The following is a 23,001-nucleotide window of genomic DNA, read 5'->3' as shown; positions in this document are numbered from 1 at the left end:
GAGCTCTGGCCGGGCTAGCTTCAAGCTTAGTGGATGGAAACACTAGCCAGGAGTAGTCATCCAGGGTTGCGGTTAGCTAGTTAGCTAGTTGTGAAGATCCAGATGAAAATGTTCTGTTTGCGGTGGGAATCCGGGGATAAAAATAATAGGTCCATTATGCATTGGTGGATGGAGCGAGACATGATGTCCCAGATGTGCTCAATTGGATTCAGGTCTGGGGAACGGGCGGGCCAGTCCATAGCATCAATGCCTTCCTCTTGCAGGAACTGCTGACACACTCCAGCCACATGAGGTCTAGCATGGTCTTGCATTAAGAGGAACCCAGGGCCAACCGCACCATTATATGATCTCACAAGAGGTCTGAGGATCTCATCTCGGTACCTAATGGCAGTCAGGCTACCTCTGGCGAGCACATGGATAGCTGTGCGGCCCCCAAAGAAATGCCTCCCCACACCATTACTGACCCACCGCCAAACCGGTCATGCTGGAGGATGTTGCAGGCAGCAGAACGTTCTTCACAGCGTCTCCAGACTCTGCCACGTGTGCTCAGTGTGAACCTGCTTTCATCTGTGAAAAGCACAGGGCGCCAGTGGCGAATTTGCCAATCTTGGTGTTCTCTGGCAAATGCCAAACATCCTGCACGGTGTTGGGCTGTAAGCACAACCCCCACCTGTGGACGTCGGGCCGTCATACCACCCTCATGGAGTGTTTCTGACCGTTTGAGCAGACACATGCACATTTGTGGCCTGCTGGAGGTAATTTTGCAGGGCTCTGGCAGTGCTCCTCCTGCTCCTCCTTGCACAAAGGCGGAGGTAGCGGTCCTGCTGCTGGGTTGTTGCCCTCCTACGGCCTCCCCCACGTTTCCTGATGTACTGGCCTGTCTCCTGGTAGCGCCTCCATGCTCTGGACACTACGCTGACAGACACAGTAAACCTTCTTGCCACAGCTCGCATTGATGAGCCATCCTGGATGAGCTGCACTACCTGAGCCACTTGTGTGGGTTGTAGACACTGTCTCATGCTACCACTAGAGTGAAAGCACCGCCAGCATTCAAAAGTGATCAAAACATCAGCCAGGAAGCATAGGAACTTAGAAGTGGTCTGTGTTTACCCCTGCAGAACCACTCCTTTATTGGGGGTGTCTTGCTAATTGCCTATAATTTCCACCTGTTGTCTATGCCATTTGCACAACAGCATGTGAAATGTATTGTCAATCAGTGTTGCTTCCTAAGTGGGCAGTTTGATTTCACAGAAGTGTGATTGACTTGGAGTTACATTGTGTTGTTTAAGTGTTCCCTTTATTTTTTTGAGCAGTGTATAACCCCTCTCATTTCAACGTTTTTCCTTACCTCTATGTAAGATTTAAAACCAAACTTTGTAATTTCCTCTTCTCTTTGCTCTTCACACTTATGAAATGTGTCCTATTTCTTTAAAAATAACCCAAGTAGCGCCAAAATTATAACATGTGTCAGTCAATCTATAAGAATGAAAAACATTTCAGTAATCACTTTCTATCGCCATTATCTCTCCGCTATTATTCAGAATTTCTTTAACTTAGGTAACTGTCTTCTCTATTGATACAGTAATTTAAAGATGACTAAATTCTCAATACATTATTCCAGCAGATAATTTAGTGAACAGACATCGTCTTGCATCAGAATTCGCTTTGTTATTATTTTAAGTTGAATTAGTCTATCAATTTAACCTAAACAATCTATTAAAAGTTCAATTTATATCTTATACAAACACTAGCGACCATAACTTTCCAGGCAAAACATACATAGCTTAATTACAATCAAAAACTCAGAATTCAGTTCGCGCATTGGCTGGGAACGGAACCCGGGACTCCAGCTTGGAAGGCAGCTATGCTCACCACTATATCACTAAATCTATGTAAATGACTAATATTCTCCGCAAATAAACCCCCTTTACAAATGAAATCAAGACACATTACTATCGGCAATTCCCAGAAAAATAATAGCCCTGGTTTAAAAGTACAAGCATTACTCCAGCTATGATTCTCATATGCCAAATGAATAGATTAGCAATCAAAGTATAAAATCGACATTTATTACACTAGGAAAAAGATCTTGCGCCTTTTAATAAAAGTAGATTATGTTTACTTATGCAACCTATTTCAATTACTTTACTACATCACATTAATCACGCAATGATAATTAGTTTGATGGAAAACCTTAGGCTTTGTACGACAATATAAATTACGTCGAGATTCCTCTTAATTCTCTAACTTTATGGAAAACAGTTTATTCAATAAATCCCGCAACTTCTCTCATACTGGGAAGAAAAAATATAACATTTCCAGACCTTAATATATATAACATGATAGCAGACCTAATAAATAATATACAGCCTCGATCTCCTTTAATATATAAATATATATAACATGATAGCAGACCTAATAAATGATATACAGCCTAGATCTCCTTTAATATATAAATATATATATATAACATGATAGCAGACCTAATAAATGACATACAGCCTAGATCTCCTTTAATACACACTAAAAGTTTTAGAACACCTACTCATTCAAGGATTTTTCTTTATTTTACTATTTTCTACACAGTAGAATAATAGTGAAGACATCAAAACTCTGAAACAACACATATGGAATCACATAGTGACCAAAAGTGTTAAACAAATAAAAATATATTTGAGATTTTTCAAAATAGCCACCCTTCGCCTTGATGACAGCTTTGCACACTCTTGGCATTCTCTCAACCAGCATCATGAGGTAGTCACCTGGAATGCATTTCAATTAACAGGTGGGCCTTGTTAAAATTTCATTTGTGGAATTTCTTTATTTCTTAATGCGTTTGAGCCAATCAGTTGTGTTGTGACAAAGTAGAGTTGGTATACAGAAGATAGACCTAAATGTTAAAAGACCAAGTCCATACTATGGCCTAAACAGCTCAAATAAGCCAAGAGAAACGACAGTCCATCATTACTTTAAGACATGAAGGTCAGTCAATCCGGAAAATGTCAAGAACTTTGAAAGTGTCTTCAAGTGCAGTTGCAAAAACCATCAAGCGCTATGATGAAACTGGCCCTCATGAGGACTGCCACAGGAAAGGAAGACCCAGAGTTACCTCTGCTGCAGAAGATAAGTTCATTAGAGTTAACCGCACCTCAGATTGCATCCCAAATATATGCTTCAGAGTTCAAGTATCAAACACATCTCAACATCAACCGTTCAGAGGAGACTGCATGAATCAGGCTTTCGTGGTCAAATTGCTGCAAAGAAACCACTACTATGGGACATCATTAAGAAGAAGATACTTTCTTGGGCAAACACACAAGAAACCCAAGAAATGGACATGGTGGAATTCTTTTTGTCCAAATTTCCACAGCGGTTAGAACCAAAAATGAGAGATTTTGTGTCATTGTGAGACGCAGAGTAGGTGAACGGATGTTCTCCGTATGTGCGGATCCCACCGTGAAGCATGGAGGTGGTATGATGGTACTTTGCTGGTGACACTGTCCGTGATTTATTTAGAATTCGAGGCACACTTAACTAGCAGGGCTACCACAGCATTCTGCAGCAATACGCCATCCCATTTTGTTTAGCAGTTAGTGGGACTATCAACAGGACAATGTCCCAACACACCTCCAGGCTGTGTACGGGCTTTTTAACCTGGCCTCCACAACCACCTGACCTCAACCCAATTGAGATGGTTTGGGATTAGTTGGACCGCAGAGTGAAGGAAAAGCAGCTAACACACGCTAAGCATATGTGGGAAAGTCCTTAAAGACTGTTGGAAAAGCATTCCAGGTGAAGCTGGTTGAGAGAATGCCAAGAGTGTGCAAAGCTGTCATCAAGGCAAAGGGTGGCTACTTTGAAGAACCTAAAATATATTTTGATTTGTGTTAACACTTTTTTGATTACTACATGATTCCATATGTGTTATTTCATAGTTTTGATGTCTTCACTATTATTCTACAATTTAGAAAATAGTCAAAATAAAGAAAAACCCTTGAATGAGTAGTTGTGTCCAAACTGTTGACTGGTACTGTATAGTTAAATGCACTAAAGGGGAACAATGGGTACATATTGAAGATGGGCTTGCTCATCCACAGAATAATTGTACGTTTCTACTTTGAAAGGATAAAAAATAGAGAACATTAACAGCTTCATACTTAAGAACACTAGAACAATATGGAAGAACACTGGAACAATGTGGAAGAAAATGGAACGTATTCTACAAGAATCAATATGAATCTCTAAAAACACAACCTTCTGGAACAATCCATGGAGAGCTTTTAACGTTTCAACCATAAATTGGTCCACAAGGAAAACGAAAAGGCATAGAAACTGTAAATTACTTGGTAACAGGAAATCCATTTATTTCGGTGACAGAATTCTAAAGTAACTTTGGACTACAGTAGATACACCACATTACCAAAAATATGTGGACACCTGCTCGTCGAAAATCATATTCCAAAATCATGGGCATTAAAAGGGAGTTGGTCCCCCCTTCACTGCTATAATAGCCTCCACTCTTCTGGGAAGGCTTTCCACTAGATGTTGGAACATTACTGTGCTTCCATTCAACCACAAGAGCATTAGTGAGGGAGGTCCGGCACTGATGTTGGGCAATTAGGCCTGGCTCGCAGTTGGCGTACCAATCCATCCCAAAGGTGTTCGATGGGGTGGAGGTCAGGGCTCTGTGCAGGCCAGTCAAGTTCTTCTACACCAATCTCGACAAACCACTTCTGTATGGACCTAGGTCCAGGGGCATTGTCATGCTGAAACAGGAAAGGGTCTTCCCCAAATTGTTGCCACAAATTTGGAAGCACAGAATCATCTAGAATGTCATTGTATGCTGTAGCGTTTACACCACTCCAGCCGACGCTTGGCATTGCACACGGTGATCTTAGGCTTGTCTTAGGCCTGATAAATAGTTATTGTGATGGGGTTGCTTCCAGAGGCAGTTTGGAACTTGGTAGTGAGTGTTGCAACCGAGGACAGACCATTTTTACATGCGGTCCCATTCTAAGAGCTTGTGTGGCCCACCACTGAGCGGTTGTTGCTCCTATATGTTACCACTTCACAATAACAGCACTTACAGTGGATTGGGAAAGCTCTAGCAAGGCAGAAATTCGACAAACGGACTTATTGGAATGGTGGCATCCTATGACGGTGCCAGGTTGACAGTCACTGAGCGCTTCAGTAAGGCCATTCTACTGCAAATGTTTGTCTATGGAAAATGCATGGCTGTGGGCTCGATTTTATACACCTGTCAACAACAGGTGTGGCTGAAATAGCCAAATCCACTAATTTGAAGGGCTGTCCACATACTTTTGTATAGTGTATGTCATGACTGTAAACACAACTTGCTTTAACAATTCAACATTTGCTAAACAGCACCCTGTTAGACTACTGCAGCCTCATTCTAGCAATGATATCAAAATCATTTTTGATAACGCGAAAATTAAACGATTTTGTAATATGGAAGATTGAATAAGTGTGCGTCAAACGGTTCTTGGAATAATTTGTAGCCATGTCTCGACTATCTGTGCTTGAGCGTAAATCCATCTCGGTTTCCATACCTGAAAAAACGTGACCGCAGTCAACATTGGACTAGGAGTCGCAGTCCAGTGTAGTACAATGGAATTCCAGTATTGATGAGAGCAAGTCCATTCTGTGAGACATTTAAGTTGTCATTTTGCGTGCAAATCCATTGTTAAAGTTGCTGTTGTTGGCCAGCTTGTTGATGGTATTCACATCTTACAGTGTAGCTTCAATTCCTAAATTTTTTAAATTCCAAGAACACAGGATGAGATGTTACTATCCTTTGTGCAAGCACTTCCAAGAGTTAATGAACAGTGAGTGTGGTGAAATTTGGGGAGCGCATCGTCAGTAGTGTACCGTTGGTTCCTAGGGTGTTTCGGCCTTTCACACTATACACCCTCCTCAAAGGCAGCCAGCTACAGGGTGATCAATCCTACGCTTGCGTCCCATTCCCAATTAGTCATAGGAGTTGCCTTGTTGTTGATAGCCAACATCCCATGGGACTATGCATGGCAGGGCCGTCCTCCTCCCTGAGTCAAGCATTGTTGACCGCATACCTCCTGGCCCTCTCACTTCGGGGCCCAGCTGGGGTCTTTCCTCTTCATCCAGAGCCACTGACTGCTGCCTTCTGCCGCCTCTGATACAGCTTTGATTGCCGAACGCTGGCTCTGGCCCTTAATTCCCAGGTCTCTAAGCAGTCTGGTTGTAGATGTTGCCACAAAACCTTTGCAGCCCACCTCCACTGGTCGGACTTCTGTGTTCCAGCCATGATGCCGTGCTTCGGCAGCTAGATCAGCATAGCGCAGATGTTTTCGCTCATAAGCCTCATCTACTGAGTTTTCCCAGGGTACGGTGAGCTCAATGATGAAGACCTTATTGAGTGAACGGGACCAGAGCACCATGTCAGGTCTTAGGGTGGTGCTTGCGATCTCCGGAGGAAACACAAGTTGCCGGCCAATGTCAGCTAGCATTTTCCAGTCGCGGGCCAAGCGCAGCTGGTCTCGCTCTAATGGTGTAGAGCCGCTCTTCGGTGGTTTAGCCCCTTCGCGGACAAAGTTTGTCCGTAAGGAGTGTGATGCTGCTGTGGGTGGTAGGGAGTTGGTGGCAGCTCGCTTGTCCTCCAGGGCGGACGCAAGGTTTTTAAGGACTTGGTTGTGACGCCAAGTGTAGCGTCCTTGGGCGAGGCTTGTTTTACAGCCTGTGAGAATGTGCCTGAGGTTGGCTGGCATGGAACAGAGGGCACAGTCCGGATCTTCACCATACCATTGGTGTTGGAAGGACGCCATATGTTGCTCTGATGGAAAAGCTCAACCGCCTCGCTTCCATGGCCCACAGATCCTTCCAGCTGATCTTCCTCTTCTCCACACTGTCCCATCGAGTCCACTGTCCCTGTTTGGCAAGAGAGACTGCCTTGGCCCACCTTGCAGCCTCCTCCTGATGGCGTACTTCCTGCACTACCATCTTCCGCCGCTCTGGTGCAGTGGCCTTACTCCAAGCAGCACGGCTAGTTAGCCCAAGGCCTCCTCTCCCTTGCTGAACATGACCCACAATGTCAGGATGTCTGAGGGCTGCTGTTGCCTCCTGGACTGCTTTTCCTGGCCTCCATTTGCGCCCAGTTGCCAAGGTCGGCGCGTTGTTGCTCACCACTGGGTCTCGAGATTCATTCAGTGTCATCTGGAGCCTGGTATTTGCACACTTGAATTCCTCTGTTAGACTGGTGAGGGGCAGCTTGAGGACACCATCTCCATAGAGGCCTATGGTGGTAAGGCATCGTGGAACTCCGAGCCACTTCTTTAAGTAGCCTGTGACTCCTCTTTCCATCTTCTCCACTGTTGAGATTGGAACCTCATACAGTGCTAAGGGCCACAACACCCGGGGTAGGAGACCAAACTGCAGACACCAGGCCTTTAACTTTCCAGGTAGCTGGGTGTTGTCGATGGACTGTAGGCTACTACTGATGTCTTTGCGCAGCTGTTGCACCTGGTCTTTGTCCTTCAGGCTTGCATCATACCACCTTCCAAGGCTTTTTACCGGCTGCTCAGACACTGTTGGGATTTGGTCATCTCCGATGAAGAATTTCAGGTCAGAGAGTACTCCCTTCACAATCGAGATGCTGCGTGACTTGGATGGTTTAATCTTCATACGGGCCCAGCTGATGTTCTCCTCAAGTTTTCTGAGCAGTCTCCTGGTGCATGGGACAGTGGTGGTCAATGTTGTAATGTCGTCCATGTCGGCTCTGAGTGGAGGGAGGCGGAAACCAGAGTCGACTCGCTGTCCACCAGCAACCCATTTTGAGGATCTGATGATAACCTCCATTGCCATTGTGAATGCCAACGGAGAAATGGTACATCCCGCCATTATACCTACATTCAGGCACTGCCATGAGGTGGTGAACTGTGAGGTGGTGAAGCAGAACTGCAGATCCTGGAAGTACGACTTCACCAGGTTTGTGATGGTGTCCGGTATGTGGAAAAATCTGAAGGCAGACCACAGGAGTTCATGGGGCACAGAGCCAAATGCATTGGCGAGATCGAGGAAGACTACATGGAGGTCCCTTTTCTCCACCTTGGCCATTTGGATCTGATGTCAGATCATGCTGGAATGTTCCAAGCAGCCAGAGAACCCTGATATTCCTGCCTTCTGTACAGATGTATCGACGTACGCATTCCTTTGCAGGTACTCGGCCATCCTCTGGGCAATGACCCTAATGAAGATTTTACCCTCGACATTCAGTAAGGAGATTGGGCGGAATTGGCTGATGTTCACTGCATCCTTCTCCTTAGGGATCAGGACCCCGCCTGCCCTACGCCACACTTTGGGTATTATCTTCTTCTGCCAAGCTGTTCTCATAAGCCTCCAGAGGAACCTCAGGACGTCTGGTGTGTTCTTATACACTTTGTACGGGACTCCATTTGGCCCCGGGGCTGATGCTGTTCTTGCCTGTCGAACTGTGTCTTCCACCTCTTTCCATGTCGGAGGGCTGGTCTCAATATGATGTTCCGGGGGTTCAATGGGTGGGATATCTGATGGGATGGCCAGATGTTCATGTCGCTTTGAGTCAAAGTTTGTTGTTCTCAGGTGCTCCTCTAGGTCTTTCTTCACATACGGTCTGTGCCCTGGTAGTCTCCTCTCGACTGCAGGTCTGGGAGGCTGGGTGAGTTCCACTCCTGTTGTTGGTTCCACCTCAGTTGCTACTTCGGTGCTTGAGTTTACGTCCTCCATGACAGTGGTACTGATGCACTGCAAACTATGGTTTGCGCCCAGTTGCTGTGCTTCATTCGACTGATTTGATCGCTTTCCCTAGAAAGTAATCAATGCGAGTTCTCTGTCTCTCTTTACCCAAACACCCCTTCTTCCCCTGGTGGATCCTCAACCCATGGTGTGATGTACATTAAAAACAGCATTTAAGTCCAGAACATCAGTAGAATAATGTTTTAAAACCACGCATCAGTTCAACAACTCCTCTTTTCAAGACAGTACTTACTGGTGATCAGATCTTCTGTCTCCTCCTCTTCTTCACCCTCCTTCAATATGACAGTGATCTCTCCTTTCTTCACTCCAAAAAAAAACATCATCTTTCTCTGTAACAGCCTCACCCTCAACTTCTTGTTTTACTGTGACATCCTCCTCTTCCTTATCCTCTTTCACGACAATGTTCAGCCCCAGAGCTTCTTTCTCCGTCCAGCAGACCTCCTCTTCTTTAACAGGAGGAGAGTAGCTTAGTGAACTCATGTTCGGGGATGTTAGCCAGCTAACCTAGCTAGTTAGCGACTAGCCAAGTGATAGGCTAATTTATCAAGCCAGCTACCGTTACCTGACTAAACGGAAATATTACATTAAATGGGGAAACTAGTTATGCTTAGAATACAGAGGCAAATATACACCGAAGCAGTCTGAACAGCTTGAATATTTTGGCTAGGATGCTAAAGAGGTGGCTGACTAGATGTTGTTGAAGAAGCGTCCACTAGATTATACGTCACGCTGATAGCGTCGCCGGAAAGACGCACATCGCCATCTGCTGACTGGAGGGGGAAATGCAGATAAATGTTCATTTATTTCATTAAGTTATAATATAATATTCAGACAACTGCAGATTTGTAATAAGTATGAATTTAAACCTACTTCTACATACCAACCCAACAGATGTTTCTACTACAGGGAATATTAACCAATGAGGTGGATCTTTCCACATGCTACCAACCCAACAGATATTTCTACTATGAAGCAACTCTTTCAGGTTGATTAAAGTTTCATTCCCAAATAGCCTATACAGGTTTGGTCATTATCATGTATTGGAGCGTTGAAAGATGATGCACAACAACGGTTTCTTCCAGGAAACCACTACTCCAATAACCACCGTGGTCGAAATAATTGTAAAGTTACGGCACCATCGAAACGACTACCGCTACAATCGATCTGTTCACAATTCATGGGTATTGGGATCTGACCTCATTGATCTGTCAGTAAGTTATGTTTACATGAGTATTGGGATCTGACCTTATTGATCTGTCAGTAAGCTATGTTTACATGGGTACTGGGATCTGACGTCATTGATCTGTCAGTAAGCTATGTTTACATGGGATCTAACCTCATTGATCTGTCAGTAAGCTATGTTTACATGGGTATTGGGATCTGACCTCATTGATCTGTCAGTAAGCTATGTTTACATGGGATCTGACCTCATTGATCTGTCAGTAAGCTATGTTTACATGGGTATTGGGATCTGACCTCATTGATCTGTCAGTAAGCTATGTTTACATGGGATCTGACCTCATTGATCTGTCAGTAAGCTATGTTTACATGGGTATTGGGATCTGCCCTAATTGATCTGTCAGTAAGTTATGTTTCCATGGGTATTGGGATCTGACCTTATTGATCTGTCAGTAAGCTATGTTTACATGGGTACTGGGATCTGACCTCATTGATCTGTCAGTAAGCTATGTTTACATGGGTACTGGGATCTGACCTCATTTATCTGTCAGTAAGCTATGTCTACATGGGTATTGGGATCTGACCTCATTGATCTGTCAGTAAGCTTTGTTTACATGGGTATTGGGATCTGACCTCATTGGTCTGTCAGTAAGCTATGTTTACATGGGATCTGACCTCATTGATCTGTCAGTAAGCTATGTTTACATGGGTATTGGGATCTGCCCTCATTGATCTGTCAGTAAGTTATGTTTACATGGGTATTGGGATCTGACCTTATTGATCTGTCAGTAAGCTATGTTTACATGGGTACTGGGATCTGACCTCATTGATCTGTCAGTAAGCTATGTTTACATGGGATCTGACCTCATTGATCTGTCAGTAAGCTATGTTTACATGGGTATTGGGATCTGACTTCATTGATCTGTCAGTAAGCTATGTTTACATGGGATCTGACCTCATTGATCTGTCAGTAAGCTATGTTTACATGGGTATTGGGATCTGCCCTCATTGATCTGTCAGTAAGTTATGTTTACATGGGATCTATAACCTCATTGATCTATCAGTAAGCTATGTTTACATGAGTATTGGGATCTGACCTCATTTATCTGTCAGTAAGCTATGTCTACATGGGTAATGGTATCTTACCTCACTGGTCTGTCAGTAAGCTATGTTTAAATGGGTATTGGGATCTCAGCTATAGTATAATCCAGCAAAGCAGTCCTACCAGCTAGAAGTGTAATGAATCCTGAGCCTGTCGCCTGCCGTCCGTGGAGAAAAGTTGGGTCTTTTTTATCTCGTAAAGTTACACTGGGTACACGGGCCACATAAATAATTACCATCCAGCACATTGTCTCGGAAGCTACTGTTCCTAGTGGTGCTAGAATGGATTATAAGGGCTGACAATCACATTGTTCCTAGGCCTTCATTGTAAATAAGAATTTGTTCTTAACTGACAATTTAAATTTAAATAAAGGAAGAAAATAAGGGAATATGTTCCATCATCCACTGCGTGTCTACTTGTCTTGTCTGTTTACTTTACACCTGCTATGTAAAAGAGACAGAAGAATGAACAATTGTCAATGCTATCAGGGATCCTTGGGACATTCCTACCCTAGACCCTAACCTTAAACACTTTAAATGTCAACTTCAATAGGCTTGGGACGTCCCAAGGATGTATCTCTACCTAAAAATACATGATCTAAGTGATTGATAGTTGGTATTCAGCAGTTAATGAACTACTAAAATAGTGATTTTGTCAGACAGCATAGACAGCAGCTCCACACTTTATTGACTGACTGATCCATTCATCCTTCCATCCCTCCTCAGCCTTCCTCTCCTCTGAAGACCCAGTGAGGGTGGAGCTCAGTCAGAGAGCTGTTGAGGGACTGGTTAGGAAGAACACTTCTACAGCCAGAGACCTCACATGGTTAAGATGGTAAATATTTATGTCCCCTTAGCGGTTCATCACATAAGCAAAAGGGAATATGTTCCATCATCTATGTTTATTTACATTAGTGCAAATTGTCCACTGATATTTGTGCAATTTCTCACCCTTTTTGGCTGTATGAAAGTTAATTTCCCATCAGAAACACATTTGTTCTTTGATAATATGAAGGTCATTAGTGTCAAATTTTATATTCCCCACTTATTCACCCCATCTCTTTACAATGCTTGTTTATATTCAGTGGTCTGGCTACATCCAGACTGTCAAAGGCCCGTCCCGGTATATCTGAACCTAATGCAGCTTGGAGTGATCAGATGACAGAAGTCACATTTAGGTGTAACTGAGGCTGTAGATGCGCCATATCCATTACTTTGAGTGTTTTATATAATTTGACTAAATGTGTTTCTGTGTTGCAGGGGCAGTCAACAAATGGAACAGCAACGCCAGAAAACATGACATAAGCAGAGTTGTGGGAGACCACCTCAAGCCCCTGGTAGAGCCGGGGGTGGTGTTTACCACTCCTTCAGCAGGCTTGAACAATGGAATTGATCTGTTTGATCCATTTGTTTGTTTCAGTAGTTGAATCCTTTGATGTATTGTTGATTTCAACATTTTTCATTTTCAACAAATGAACTGGGTTGGTTGAAAAGTGATACTAAACATACATACCATGCACTATATTGACGTAGTGGAAGAATTTATACTATTTTTCATACTAAGATGGACCAAGATATGTGTTGCTTTTGCACATATTTGTTCATTGATTTTTCAAGTCTGTTGATTGGTCAGTCATTGGGTTAATTTTTTCACAATATGTTCAAAACAAGCTTTATTTATACAGCACATTTCAGACATGGATGCAATGCAATGGCATAAATAACCAAATGTTTTCCACACAAATGCCATTGATTAAAATAGTAAGAATTGGATGCAACATCCAACCCAAAATAGCAGCTTGTTTTACCACATTGTTTGTTGTTACGTTCCCCAGCAGGAAAATCAGAAATGTCCCTTAATAAAAGGGAACTAACAAAGTCACTGACAACAACCACAACTAAACAGGTGGGGTTTTAGGTGGGGTTCTGATACACTATGGGAGTGTCCACTGAATATTGACTAGTGTTGGATCCTGTGTTTTACATTACAGCCATCACCATATATATGATTGAATATTATCTGCTGTTGGCTTGTGTGGATGTATGTATGTGTTATGCAACATTGTTAAAAGCTTCAAGGCCATGGGCCTTTCTCAGGATGGAAAAATACAGAAGACAGGAACTGTACAATGAGTTGGGGGGGGGGCACATTCAGAACATGGGGTTGCAGAACAAGCAGCCTTTTGTTAGATAACAGGAGCCAGGTGCGAGATAACGGTATGGAGCATGAGCGCATGGATGTTCTTCACAGCAACAGTTACATCTATCAACAGAAGCGCCAAGAGGCGGGGACCCGCCTGAGCGCTGCAATAGGCTGAGCAAGTTTAAACCACGCCCAGTCTCTACTGTGATAGGCCAACAGACGGGTTGGAACTGTCTATCACAGTATGAAGAATACTGTTTACATACATCTTGTCAGTTCCCTGTTCTGCCCTGCGTGGTATTACAGTGAGCCCATATATACGAAAGTTGCATTTGCCATTTATTACTTAGCTAATAAAAAATACATAGTATAAAATCGGTGACTCATTGTTATATTTATCCTGATAGCAGATTTGAATTTACACAACCCGAACACTAGTAACAACAAATGGGACCTTAAAGACACCCACCATGAGACCCACTAAATCTGCCCAATAAGAGGAAAACAAAAGAATAACCAAAATCAAACTTAAAGAAGGGAAGCCAACCAAAAAGGTGGTTAAAATAATTTATTACAATCAATACCATTCATACTATTACAAAATCATAATTCTCATTCATTCTTAATTAATTCTATTTACAAAAACATCAAACAAAAACAAACCTCAGGGGAGCATCGTCCCTCCCCGTCATACCTAACCAATACCTAACCCTTTCCCTATCTCCCCTTCCCTAATCTATCCCCTTACCAAACTCATTCTAACACTCCCAGCCCTAAACCCCCTTTCCACCTCTCCCGTGCCGCATTCTTCCCCCACTTCCTCTCCTCCCTCTTCATCCTCCCCCTCAAATCACCTTCCACCCTTCTCACTATCCCTTCCACCCCCCAATCTCTCCCTGTCTTGACTAAATTCTGCCTGGCTTCCCACAGTCCCTTTTTAAAGAGACTCATGAGAAGCCAGAGCAGAAACCTGTCCCTATCCGTTCCCTTTGCTCTCCCTACGCCTCTCTCTAGCCTAGCCCATGTCAAAACAAAATCACTCCTAACCACACCTAGCATCACCCGTGCCCTAGCCCATACTAGTCCGGCACAGGCACAGTCCCAGAAGGACTGGCGCGCAGTCTCCTCCCTGCCACAAGCAGATCTTGGACAGGTGGGGGATCGCACCACACTATACCGGTACAAGATGGAAAATACCGGCAAGCACTTATGGAGGCCCAACCAATTCAGGTCCTTGAACCTGTTGTCCAGGCCCCGTGCCTGCACTCCCTCCCAGACCACTGACGAGATGCCCGCTACAGGCGCAGGACTCCCTGCCTGCCTGACCTCTTCGTACAGGTGCCTGTGATCTAAACCTACTCGGGCAACTTCAACCTCGGGGTGCTCACGCAGCCACTTTGCCGCATGGCCAAAGTGCCACGGCAGCTGTTCCGCCCGAGGACCCGTGTTAGACCACACCATTACGCTTCTCGCCTGGTACGAGAAGAACACCCGCAGGAGGTAACCGGACGGGTGTATCACTGGCTGAGCAAGCTTCGCTAACAAGAACGAAACAAAAATTGAGTCCAGCTTGAGGGGGAAATGTGGTACCCCCCTACCTCCCTCCCCGATGGGACAGATCATGCGTGCCCTGGCGACCCACTCGCACCTGCCACTCCACATAAACTGAAACACAAGCCTCACTAGAGGCATCCTTAGACAAGCCGGCAATGGGTAGATGTACGCTAAATACAAAAGAGACGGCAACACATCCACCTTTAGGACCAGGACTTCAACATTGCTAGCTTCCTCTGTACCACACTGCGATACGCATGTTCCAGTTTAGCGTCGCTGAGCCGGAGGTCTCAAAATGAACCCCGAGAATCCTCAGGGCCCCTTCACAGAGAGATAACCCCCCAGGCACATCCGTTCTACCGCGCCATCTTCCGAAAAACTTGACGGAAGACTTTGCATGGTTCAGAACTGCTCCCGATGCTCGGGTGAAATCCCCAAAGATGGCAAGGGACCTTGTCAGGCACGAGTCCTTGCACAACAGCAAGGAAGTGTCGTCGGCGTACTGCGTCATCTTAACACGCAGCCCACCACTTCCAGGGATCAACAAGCCTTCCACCCCTGTGTCTGCCCTAATGGCAGCCCCCAGAGGCTCCATGTACAGAACGAAGAGGAGAGCCGAGAGTGGGCATCCCTACCTGACCCCAGACGAGAGGTCAAAAACGTCACCTAAGTGACTATTTACACTAACTCGACACCCCGCTCCGACATATAAAGTACGGATCCATCCTATAAACTTCTCCCCAAATCCTAATCTACCTAACACCCTGAATAGAAAAGATCTATTCAAGCGATCAAAAGCTTTCGCCTGATCTAGCGCTGCTACCATTAAAGGCAGCCCTCTATCTTCAACCCAAGCGATGGAATCCCTGATCAACTGTAGGTTCCATCTTATAGAGCGGCCCTCTACCCCGCACGTCTGCTCCTCGTGGACGACGTAGGGAAGGGCTGTGCGCAACCGGTCTGCTAAAACCTTTGCAAGAATCTTGTAATCTACGCACAGTTGCCAAGGTCAGTTGCTTCCCCCTTCTTATAAAGAAGTGACAGCACACCAACAGCCATTGATCCCCCCGGGACCCCCGTCTCAAGGATGGCCTTCAAGACTTCGAGAACCACTGGTCCAAGTATACCCCAAAACTTGAGGTAAAACTCAGCCGGCAGCCCATCCATCCCAGGCACCTTCCCTTTTCCCATCCTCCTAAGAGCGCTCTCAACCTCTTCTAGTGAGATCTGGGCCTCCATCACGTCTCTAATGTCCTCTGGCAACCGCCGGGACAAGTGTTCTAAAAACACGTTTCCCTGCTCTACATCTATTTCCCTTTCCTTAAATAAACCTTGGAAATGATCAGTTGTCACCCTGACCATTTCCTCTGGTTTACTTACTATACTACCATTTTCTTCCCTAACGCCATGCATTACCTTCCTACTCTGCCTGGCCCTAACTGACTTAAAGAACATAGCGTAACAAGTCTCATTATGTTCTAGAAAGCCACTATGCGCACGCTCCAGGAAAGCTCAAGCCTTCTGCTCCTGCAGCTCCCTGAGCTGCGCCTTTAGGGCTGCAAATCTCTCCCAGTCAATCGACCCGCCGAGGTTGCCTGCCTCGTACTCGAGTTCAATTAACCTTTGGATACGATCCACCTCCCTCCTTTCCTCCCTTTTTTCCTTCTACAATATCCTATTATAAAAGCCCTAATCATCCCCTTAACTAAATCCCACCACTCTAACACCCCCTCGCACATGTACCGGAGGCCGTCAAGCCTCCGAAAGAAACAAAAAAATGCGTCAACGAAAGCCTGCTCCTCCAGTATATCCCGATCTAACTTCCAGTACCCCCTACCGAAGAGGCAGACTGGCGACCCCACCTGCAGGAACACCCCGTCGTGATCCGTGAAGAATACAGGCAACAGCCGCCCAGACAACTGACCCAAAGACCTGGATACAGAAATGTAGTCGAGCCTCCGCGCAACCCCCCTTGAGTTGCGCCATGTAGGACCGACCATTGCCGGAGTAGTGTGCAGGCCACCATCAACCAGACCATGGCAAGCCATTAGCCCAGAGATGGCACCTGCACTGCTATCACCGCCTACCCCTAAATCTATATTAAAGTCTCCTCCTATCACCAAGTGCCTGTTTGTAACACACAGGGGCGCCAGACAGTCCACCATCTCCCTCCTGTCTGCCGCCACCTGTGGCCCATACACCCCAATTAACCTATATCTAGCTTCTCTAAACTTAACATCTATCCCCAAAACTCTACCCTGCATTATTACAAAAGTGTTCTCTATTTTAACCTCTCTATGCCCACACAAAATCCCTACTCCTGTTGAGTGCACACCTCCTATGCCCCAAAAAGATTCCCCCTTATCCCACTCCCTCTTAAATCTACACACATCCCCACCATCCCTCAGGTGAACCTCCTGTAAAAAACAGAAATCAAACCCCACACCCTCTAAATAACAAAAAACCGCCCTCCTTTTACCATTATTCCTTAACCCCCTAACATTTAGACTAAAAAAAGAAACAGAACTATTCATTTAATTATTAACAACAAATAAAAAATAAAAAAAACCAAAGAAAAACAGGAGACTCACCCGATGCTCCCCCTGGTCCATCTCCACCGGCGGGGGACGCCCTCTCCTCTCCTGACGCCCCCGTCCTCCATCCCAACCCATGACCCAGGCAGTGTGTTGGGTCCTCCTCCCCACCCACCACCCCCTCCCTGTTTGCCTCGGGGCTGCATGTGGGGACCCCATCTCCCAAACAGGAGTTGGGATCCCTCTAACAAACAGCCCACCGACCCCTCACTGGAGTCATCCACTAAAATGCAAGGGGCTGAGGCAAACAGGAGGACAAATTACCCCCCGCCACTCTCTTAGCCCCCCTCCACCCCCTCCCTCTCACTACCTGCCAAACTTCCCCTCTTCTTCCCCTTCTTCTTTGGTGTAGGAGGTAGCGGGGAGACACAACGTCCCATCCCCGCTAACTCCTCCACCAATTCCCTTGTCTCGTCCTCGAGGAAGCTTGGCAGGCTGTCCCCCACTCCTTCCCCCCATCTCCCCCTCCCCTCCCACCTCCACACCTCCCTCCGTCCCCGTCACTGTCACCGTTCCCTCTTCCACTCCTTCTCGCACCACTGTCCCCTTCTCCCTCTTCTCTGCTCCTTCCCGTTCTTCCGCCTTCTTTTTCTTCTCTCCTTCTTTTTCCTTCGGTCCATCTTTCTTTTCGCCTCTTCCTTCTTCCCTTCTTCGTCCTTCTCCGTCCTTTCCCCTGTGCCATCCGTACAATCCACATGCGTCCTCTCTTTCCTCCCTCCATCCCCCACTCCCCCAGCTGCAGACGCGTATGACCTGTGACGAGCCGGGCAATCACGCCACAGGTGTGCTCTTGAGCCACACCCATAGCAAGCCTTGGGCTCGTCACATTCCTTGGCCTCGTGCTCTTCCGACCCACAAAATCGACACCTCTTGGCGCTGCACGAGGCCAGGATATGGCCGTAGGCCATACAACGCCTGCAAGAACGGGGGCTGACGTGCGTAGTAGAGTGTTCCCCTGTCAGCCCCCAGGGAGAACATCGCCGGAGGATGGAGGTAGCCATCCACACTCTTCGGGGACTCCCTGAGTAACGCCTGGAAACCTCTCTTTCCGTTCCAGAAACCCAGGGAGTCCCTGAGGTACCTCGCTGAGGAGACATTGTCCATATATCTCCCCAGAAAGGCCCTCACCTCTTCATCTTTCACATGCGGATTGTACATGGTTACGGTGACCACCCTGAAGTTGTTCTTCGCCAGGCTGGTCACCGCATAATGGCACAGGGGTCCCGTTTTCTCTGCTTCCTTTGCCATCTTCATTACTTCGTCATGTTTTTCTTCTTTGTGAAACGTCACATCGAAAGCCTTCTCATTCGGGTTCCCTTGAAGGCAGAGCACTTCCTTCACCTCTATCCTGAGGCATCCCATCAAAATGGTCCTTCCAAATGTCTCTCTACTCCACGGCTCCATCTCCTTTTCAGTCCAGGCAAATCGTAAGGTATTTGCCATACCAATCCCCGGAACCGATCTTGTTTGCTTGTATTGATTCATTTAAAAAAATAAGCTCTCTTCAGAAAGAAGCTTCAACCTGAAATGAAAACATCTTTATTCAAAAGGTGGTTAAAATAATTTATTTACAATCAATACCATTCACACTTTACAAAATCATATCTCTCATTCATTCTTAATTACTTACTTATATTTACAAAACCAAATCACCAAACACCAAACAAAAACAAACCTCAGGGGAGCATCGTCCCTCCCCGTCATACCTAACCAATACCTAACCCTTTCCCTATCTCCCCTTCCCTAATCTATCCCCTTACCAAACTCACTCTAACACTCCCAGCCCTAAACCCCCTTTCCACCTCTCCCGTGCCGCATGCTTCCCCCACTTCCTCTCCTCCCTCTTCATCCTCCCCCTCAAATCACCTTCCACCCTTCTCACTATCCCTTCCACCCCCCAATCTCTCCCTGTCTTGACAAAATTCTTCCTGGCTTCCCACAGTCCCTTTTTAAAGAGACTCATGAGAAGCCAGAGCAGAAACCTGTCCCTATCCGTTCCCTTTGCTCTCCCTACGCCTCTCTCTAGCCTAGCCCATGTCAAAACAAAATCACTCCTAACCACACCTAGCATCACCCGTGCCCTAGCCCAGACTAGTCCGGCAAAGGCACAGTCCCAAAAGACATGGCGCACAGTCTCCTCCCTGCCACAAGAAGATCTTGGACAGGTGGGGGATTGCACCAAACTATACCGGTACAAGATGGAACGTACCGGCAAGCGCTTATGAAGGCTCAACCAATTCAGGTCCTTGAGCCCGTTGTCCAGGCCCCGCGCCTGCACTCCTCCCAGACCACTGACGAGATGCCCGCTACAGGCGCAGGACTCCCTGCCTGCCTGACCTCCTCGTACAGGTGCCTGTGGTCTAAACCTACTCGGGCAACTTCAACCTCGGGGTGCGCACGCAGCCACTTGGCCGCATGGCCAAAGTGCCACGGCAGCTGTTCCGCCCGAGGACCCGCGTTAGACCACACCATTACGCTTCTCGCCTGGTACGAGAAGAACACCCGCAGGAGGTAACCGGACGGGTGTATCACTGGCTGAGCAAGCTCCGCTAACAAGAAAGAAACAAAAATTGAGTCCAGCTTGAGGGGGAAATGTGGTACCCCCCTACCTCCCTCCCCGATGGGACAGATCATGCGTGCCCTGGCGACCCACTCGCACCTGCCACTCCACATAAACTGAAACACAAGCCTCACTAGAGGCCTCCTCAGACAAGCCGGCAATGGGTAGATGTATGCCAAATACAAAAGAGACGGCAACACATCCACCTTTAGGACCAGGACTTTGCCCATAAAAGACAAATACCTAGCCTTCCACATTGCTAGCTTCCTCTGTACCACTGCGATACGCATGTTCCAGTTTAGCGTCGCTGAGCCGGAGGTCTCAAAATGAACCCCGAGAATCCTCTGGGCCCCTACACAGAGAGATAACCCCCCAGGCACATCCGTTCTACCGCGCCATCTTCCGAAAAACTTGACGGAAGACTTTGCATGGTTCAGAACTGCTCCCGGACGCTCGGGTAAAATCCCCAAAGATGGCAAGGGACCTTGTCAGGCACGAGTCCTTGCACAACAGCAAGGAAGTGTCGTCGGCGTACTGCGTCATCTTAACACGCAGCCCACCACTTCCAGGGATCAACAAGCCTTCCACCCCTGTGTCTGCCCTAATGGCAGCCCCCAGAGGCTCCATGTACAGTATGAAGAGGAGAGCCGAGAGTGGGCATCCCTGCCTGACCCCAGACGAGAGGTCAAAAACGTCACCTAAGTGACTATTTACACTAACTCGACACCCCGCTCCGACATATAAAGTACGGATCCATCCTATAAACTTCTCCCCAAATCCTAATCTACCTAACACCCTGAATAGAAAAGATCTATTCACGCGATCAAAAGCTTTCGCCTGATCTAGCGCTGCTACCATTAAAGGCAGCCCTCTATCTTCGACCCAAGCGATGGAATCCCTGATCAACTGTAGGTTCCATCTTATAGAGCGACCCTCTACCCCGCACGTCTGATCCTCGTGGACGACGTAGGGAAGGGCTGTGCGCAACCGGTCTGCTAAAACCTTTGCAAGAATCTTGTAATCTACGCACAGCATGGTCAATGGCCGCCAGTTGCCAAGGTCAGTTGCTTCCCCCTTCTTATAAAGAAGTGACAGCACACCAACAGCCATTGATCCCCCCGGGACCCCCGTCTCAAGGATGGCCTTCAAGACTTCGAGAACCACTGGTCCAAGTATACCCCAAAACTTGAGGTAAAACTCAGCCGGCAGCCCATCCATCCCAGGCACCTTCCCTTTTCCCATCCTCCTAAGAGCGCTCTCAACCTCTTCTAGTGAGATCTGGGCCTCCATCACGTCTCTAATGTCCTCTGGCAACCGCGGGACAAGTGTTCTAAAACACATTTCCCTGCTCTACATCTATTTCCCTTTCCTTAAATAAACCTTGGAAATGATCAGTTGTCACCCTGACCATTTCCTCTGGTTTACTTACTATACTACCATTTTCTTCCCTAACTCCATGCATTACCTTCCTACTCTGCCTGGCCCTAACCGACTTAAAGAACATCGCGGAACAAGTCTCATTATGTTCTAGAAAGCCACTATCGCACGCTCCAGGAAAGCTCGAGCCTTCTGCTCCTGCAGCTCCCTGAGCTGCGCCTTTAGGGCTGCGAATCTCTCCCAGTCAATCGACCCGCCGAGGTTGCCTGCCTCGTACTCGAGTTCAATTAACCTTTGGATACGATCCACCTCCCTCCTTTCCTCCCTTTTTTCCTTCTACAATATCCTATTATAAAGCCCTTATCCTCCCCTTAACTAAATCCCACCACTCTAACACCCCCGCACATAGACCGGAGGCCGTCAAGCCTCCGAAAGAAACAAAAAAATGCGTCAACGAAAGCCTGCTCCTCCAGTATATCCCGATCTAACTTCCAGTACCCCCTACCGAAGAGGCAGACTGGCGACCCCACCTGCAGGAACACCCCGTCGTGATCCGTGAAGAAAACAGGCAACAGCCGCCCAGACAACTGACCCAAAGACCTGGATACAAAAATGTAGTCGAGCCTCCGCGCAACCCCCTGGAGTTGCGCCATGTAGGACCGACCATTGCCGGAGTAGTGTGCAGGCCACCATCAACCAGACCATGGCAAGCCATTAGCCCAGAGATGGCACCTGCACTGCTATCACCGCCTACCCCTAAATCTATATTAAAGTCTCCTCCTATCACCAAGTGCCTGTTTGTAACACACAGGGGCGCCAGACAGTCCACCATCTCCTCCTGTCTGCCGCCACCTGTGGCCCATACACCCCAATTAACCTATATCTAGCTTCTCTAAACTTAACATCTATCCCCAAAACTCTACCCTGCATTATTACAAAAGTGTTCTCTATTTTAACCTCTCTATGCCCACACAAAATCCCTACTCCTGTTGAGTGCACCCCTCCTATGCCCCAAAAGATTCCCCCTTATCCCACTCCCTCTTAAATCTACACACATCCCCACCATCCCTCAGGTGAACCTCCTGTAAAAAACAGAAATCAAACCCCACACCCTCTAAATAACAAAAAACGCCCTCCTTTTAACATTATTCCTTATCCCCCTAACATTTAGACTAAAAAAGAAACAGAACTATTCATTTAATTATTAACAACAAATAAAACCCCAAAAACCAAAGAAAAACAGGAGACTCACCCAATGCTCCCCTGGTCCATCTCCACCGGCGGGGACGTCCTCTCCACTCCTGACGCCCCCCGTCCTCCATCCCAACCCATGACCCAGGCAGTGTGTTGGGTCCTCCCTCCCACCCACCATCCCCCTCCCTGTTTGCCTCGGGGCTGCATGTAGGGGACCCCATCTCCTCAAAGAGGAGTTGGGATCCTTCTAGCAAACAGCCCACCGACCCCTCACTGGAGTCATCCACTAAAATGCAAGGGGCTGAGGCAAACAGGGAGGACAAATTACCCTCCCCTCCCCGCCACTCTCTTAGCCCCCTCCCCCCACACCCCCTCCCTCTCACTACCTGCCAAACTTCCCCTCTTCTTCCCCTTCTTCTTTGGTGTAGGAGGTAGCGGGGAGACACAACGTCCCATCCCCGCTAACCCCCACCAATTCCCTTGTCTCGTCCTCGAGGAAGCTTGGCAGGCTGTCC

General features: G+C 46.9%; 1 protein-coding gene across 1 annotated transcript in view; it reads right to left on the bottom strand.

Moving 5' to 3' along the window:
* Positions 1 to 18,175: 18,175 nt before the first annotated feature.
* LOC115134848 (zinc finger protein OZF-like) overlaps positions 18,176 to 23,001 on the bottom strand; it is a 148,460-nt gene continuing 143,634 nt past the window's right edge. The window contains exon 3 of the transcript XR_010464274.1: positions 18,176 to 18,877. The gene's annotated coding sequence lies outside the window, so the exon portion shown is untranslated. The remainder of the gene's footprint in view (positions 18,878 to 23,001) is intronic.

This window comes from Oncorhynchus nerka, linkage group LG2, assembly GCF_034236695.1.
Source record: "Oncorhynchus nerka isolate Pitt River linkage group LG2, Oner_Uvic_2.0, whole genome shotgun sequence".
NCBI classification, from domain to species: domain Eukaryota; kingdom Metazoa; phylum Chordata; class Actinopteri; order Salmoniformes; family Salmonidae; genus Oncorhynchus; species Oncorhynchus nerka.
Note: the sequence above shows the minus strand (reverse complement) of the source record. Positions and strands in the feature narration are given on the sequence as shown.